Consider the following 6,000-nt stretch of genomic DNA (forward strand, 5'->3'; position numbering starts at 1 on the left):
ATTGTTTAAACTGCTGATAGTTTACCTTGTGAACAAAAAGGACATATATATGTTTTAGCCAAAATTTGCTAAAGGGGGAGTTTGTTGATTCTAAGTGTTGGCAGCAATTTTGGTAAAACAAAGAGTGTTCACAAGATGTCATGTGTGATGTCTTAACATGAGATATCCTATGTACCCGCTGGAGTTCAAGAACACGTACATGCAGGATTGTTTCAGAATGCCACATACAATGATAAGGCTTCTGATATTGGATGTACCTGCTGGAGCTTAAATGAAAGACATGTTCATGCAGGATTGCTTCAGATGACATACACAATGTCATGGCATCTAATATGGCTGTACCTGCTGGAAGTTATAAAAGGAACTATTGGATTATGCAGGATTTTTCCAAGATGTCAGACCCGATGTCATGACATCCTGTACACAGAACATTCAGTATGAATGTCTGGTGTTTTGTGATTGCACAATTAATGGCAATCTTTGGATGATTGAAGATATGGCTAGCTGGCGCATTCAATCATGGATTACAACCAGATTTACTTATTTTCCAAGGAGATCTATACAGCTGTTACAAAAAGATTTGATTGGAAAATAGATTTAGGGTTTTCAAGATGTCCAAGCCCAGCTGAGAGCTTCTATAAAAAGGGACTTAGAAAACCTGTTTGAACACACAACCAAGACTGAGCGAAATACAGAGAGAGAGCTAGGGTTTGTGTCTGTTTAGTCGAAAGATTTGTAGGTCATTCAAGTCATCCATTGATGATTGAATTGGACTGATTTGTGGTTGTAATTTGTCACTCTAAAGCTGTTAAGCAAGCATGTGTGTCTTCTTGATCAAAGCTGTGAAGCAAGATCAAGAGTGTGTCTTCTTGATTGAAACTGTGAAGTAAAATCAAGAGTGTGTAATTGAAAAGTATTTTCTTTTCTCAAGGGATTGTTGTTTAAAATCACTGGTGTGTGATTGTAAGGGAAGTGAGTGGGTTCTCATATCTAAGAGTGCTTAGGTAGAAATTGCACGGGTAGAGATTAGGTGAGAAAGACTGTAACTTGTTGAAGTGTACGGAGAGTCTTTGAACTAATTCTATTTTAGTGAATTTCCTTCCTGGCTTGGTAGCCCCCAGACGTAGGTGAGTTGCACCGAACTGGGTTAACAATTGCTTGTGTTATTCGCTTTACCATTCTATATGTTTTATCCATTGTGTGTTAACAGATATTAGTGTCGTGACATTACCTTTGACATCTTATATCTGATACCAGAATTTCACCATGTGAACCCACAGTTTCACCGCTTCCACCATAAAGTCGGCTATGCCATGAATGAATGTACAAATACCAACAATATATGCAATTAAGATCATCTCTACCATCTTAACATTCCACATATAACCATAATTCAACTCTATGAATTATCCACCAATGGTACGTATACACATTCATAACAAATATACTATTCACATATATAGGCTCATCATCAAACACGCACACTTAGATTTTATTTCAAAATGGTTACAGCATTTAAAATCCTCAATTTTTCCCTTTTGCAACAGTGGTAACCGGTTAACGCTTTTAGGGTAACCCGTTAACCCGAAACAAAATTCAATTCCTGGGCAGATTTTTCAGCATGTAACCGGTTAACACATTTTGGTTAACCCGTTAACACGAAAACATAGTTCAATTCCTAGGCAGATTTTCAGCAAGTAACCCGTTAACACATTTTGGTTAACCCGTTAACATGAAAACATAATTCAATTCCTAGGCAGATTTTCAGCAAGTAACCCGTTAACACATTTTGGTTAACCCGTTAACACGAAAAGATAATTTTTTTTAACGTTACCATTACTGTAATGAAATTTAATAAACTAAGTGGTTTCTCAATCTATCCCTCAATTTCATCCATATATCCATTCAAACACAATTAAACATCACAAATCAAAGATTACTCATCAAAACCTAACAATTCCAAAATCATAAAAAATTAGGGATTTCAACCTAAACATATTTCTACCCATTGACCCAATTATACTAACCCATAATAAGAAGGATTCTCCCCCTTACCTCTTCAATTTTCTGGAAATCCTAGCTTCTCCCTTGTTCTTTCCCTCTTCTCCTTACTTTTTTCTCTTTCTTTCTCTGTTGCCTTGAAAATGACCAAATGAGTGCTACTTCTCACACTCCCCACCTCTTACTATCCTAGTATTATGTTTGGGCTTAAGAAATGATACCTCTAATTTAATTATTAGGCCCAATAAGACATAGTATTATAATATCTCTATTTAGTTCAAATAAATTCAACCAACACAATATACACACCAAGTTAATTAATATAATCAATTATTACACTACCTAACAACCAATTAATTAATTAACACTCCAAATAAATAAAATAAAATAAAATAGTAATATAAGAAATAAATACTAAAAATTGGGTTGTTACAAATTCGATTAGTGATTAATTTTTGTTGGCCTTTATGGATTTCAGTTCCTCCATCATGGCTTAAATCCACTTTGAGTCCTTTAATACCTCAGTTATATTAATTGGCTCGGTATCTGCATATAAATCATATTGTACCAACTCTTATTCATCATTGACCACATCATCTGATGTATTCACATAATCCTACAGCCTTGTAGGCATGCTTCTTGTCCTTTGAGGTCTGTTTATGCTTGCTTTAACCATATCTCATTCTGGACGAATTTCTATTTCAACTTCACTAGTTGGCTCATCACATAGGACTCTTACTTAATCCTTCTTGACATTGTCATTACAATCCCACTCCTTCATCTCATTTATGGTCACGTATTTGATGATCACAACTTGTCTGTTCACAGGGTCGAACCATTTGTCTCAATCAGTTGAGTGATATCCTATCAGGATCATTTGGTTTAACTTTTCATCAAGTTTCCTTCTCAACTGGTCAGACACATGTCTATGTGTTATGGATCCAAACACCTCAAGTTGACTTAAGACAAAATTGACACTAAACCAACACTCTTTTGGTGTGATTCATTCTAGCTTCTTGGTTAGACATTTGTTCAAGATGTATGTTGCAGTCGACACACCTTCAACTCATAACTCATTTGTTAGATGCTTTCCATTTAACATACTTCTTATCATGTTCATGATGGTTCAGTTTTTCCTTTCAACAATACCATTTTGTTAAGGAGCGTATGGTGTCACCACCTCATGCACAACCCCTTCTCTTTCACATAATGCATCAAAGTCTCTTGACACATATTTGCCACCACCATCAGTTCTCAAAGTCTTGATTTTATGGCCACTTTGTCTCTCCATCATATCTTTTAACTTGGTGAATACCTCAATCACATCACTTTTCTTCTTGTTCAGATAAGTCCATAATTTTCTTCTATAGTCATATATGAATGTAACAAAGTACTTGTTACCTCCAATTGAATCTACCTGAAGAGGACCACACACATATGAGTATATGACCTCAAGGGTGGATTTAGAATTACTTCTTGCATTTTTTTTGAAGTTGTTCTTATGTTGTTTTTCCTGAACACATTCTTCACACACTTCATTTGGAATATGGATTTCTAGTAGACCTGAAACCATATTCCTTCTCTTAAGATTATTGATGTCTTTGAAGTTGATATGGCCAAGTTTTTAGTTCCATAGCCAGTCATCCCTGTTAGATGCAGTTTCTAGACACATGTGTTCCATTACATCAAGTTCAATATGAAGGTTTTATTCTGAGACATATGTGTTTTCAAGATTAACTTGCCACTTAAGTCGAGTACTCTCATCATCTTATCTTTCATCAACACTTTATAATTTTTCTCAATCAATTTCCATATGTTGGGTAATTTGTTTTTCATGCCTGGTATGTATAATACATTGGAGATCACTAATTATTTTCCATATTTCCTCATGATCAATACATTACCAGTACCATCAACAACTAGGGTATTGTTATTTGCAAATTTCACCTTATTCTTCATAGAGGGACTGGTGTTGACAAACCAATATCTCGTTCTAGTCATGTCTGATGAGCATCCTGAGTCCAAGTACTATTGATCTTTGAATCTTTCTTCTTCTTTTGGTGTGACCATTAACAACACTTATTCTTCTTCTTGTCTTGCAAGTCTTGCTTCACTTTCTTGATTATTTCTTTTGTTTTCAGGACAATCACTAGCATAGTTTCGCGGCGGCAAAAATCACAAAGTTGCCACCATATTTTATTAATTCATAAGGAATAAGGGAAATAATGATAAAACCCTAAAGAAAAGGATAATATGGTCATCACAACCGAATATGGGTTCAAGAGTCAGTTAAGTGAGGGGAAGGTGTTAAGCGCCTGTCGTACCTCAAAAAATGAGAACACAAACTCGCAAAGTGCAATCACATGCTCACGGGATGGACTTAATAAAGTCGTCACTAAACTTTCTTTATTCTCAATGAGTTAAATAGGAAATATTGATAAAATCCCTAAAAGAAAGGATAAGATATGGTCATCGCAACCAATATCAGGGTTCGGGATTTGGTTACACAATGGGAGGGTATTAGCATCCCTCACGTCCGTTGTACTCAATGAGACCTTTTAGTTAGACTTGTGATTTAGAATTTTAGCTTGTTATTTGTTTTCTTTGAATTATTAAAAGTGAAAAGAGAAAAAGAAATGGGTGGCAAAAAGTTTTCTATTAATGTGCCTGACGAGATTGCGGGTCTCGTTCCTACGTATCTCCGGGTGTGATAGAGAACTCAAGGTATACGTAGTTATGGATAGAAAATGTTTTGTTTGTTGGTCGATTTTAGCAAAATCTATATTGTATTAATTGACGAAAAACATTGTTTTATCCAAAATAGGTGAGGAGCAGGCGTTTGCATCACATTGAATGGATTTACAAACCAACATTCACGGGAAAACGTCACTTGTCTCAACTTAAAGATTGTGGATGAAACATTGGTTTGCATCATCTTAAGACAAAATGTCTTTCATTTTTGAAAAGGTTTTTGAGATTGCATGGCGGTGAGAAAAAATAGTTTGATTGGTTTGATGTATTTTATAGGTGAATGACAAATGTTTGATGAGAACGAGACCTAAGGCTCGAAATCAATCATTCAGGGTTCCACCAGAATGCTAGATTCCAATGGTCTCATTTCATTCAAAATTAATTGAGAAAAGTGTTTGATAGACAGCGAACGGTTGATAACAATCAATTATTCAAATAGTTACACCAGAATGCTTGATCCCAATGACCCTTATTTGTCCAAGTTGATTTAAGTGTTTTAAGAGCGAAAAAAAAGAATGAACGGTTAACCCAAAATGAGTGGCTCGAGACCGATCATACGAGGGTTCCCACCGGAATGATAGATTCCAACAATCCTCTTCTTTCATGTTTAGTTAAGAAAAGATTTTTAATGTTACCTTCGATTTAGAAAATAGTTGAAAATGAATTGTATTTATCGATAATGGTTTTGAAAAATAGTTTGAAGTTATTTTTTGAAATGGTTATTTACATGTGTGAATGTAAGGACATGGATAGAAACATTAACTAATTAATCTACTAAACATATTGAAAATAATCAAACAATACACTTAATAAGAAAATAATGATTTAAACTTAATCGATCAATCGAATTAGGCATTTAATTAATCAAATAAATTTAAAAGCAAAAATAATTAATCAACTCAAGAATAAATCAATACTTGATAATAATAATAATAATAATAATAATAATAACATAATAATTAGTCAACCACATCATTTAAAATGAAAACTAATAAAAAAACAAGAGCAAGACAAATAGATATGAGCAGTAAATGAAGTGTATGACAAATTGGGCCTAAGGCCCATAATCCAAACAAACATTAATTTGTTAACAAAAAAAACGAAAGAAAAAAACAAGGAAGAGTAGGGTGGCGGTACAGTTTGGAACAGATGGATAGAATAACTTTTTATTTCAATTTTCAAAAGCCATTAATTGTGAATCGACATGGGGCAATGATTATAAAAAGAAAAGCAAAACTGATATTTCTC

The sequence above is a fragment of the Lathyrus oleraceus genome, chromosome 3 (genome assembly GCF_024323335.1).
Source record: "Lathyrus oleraceus cultivar Zhongwan6 chromosome 3, CAAS_Psat_ZW6_1.0, whole genome shotgun sequence".
NCBI lineage: Eukaryota > Viridiplantae > Streptophyta > Magnoliopsida > Fabales > Fabaceae > Lathyrus > Lathyrus oleraceus.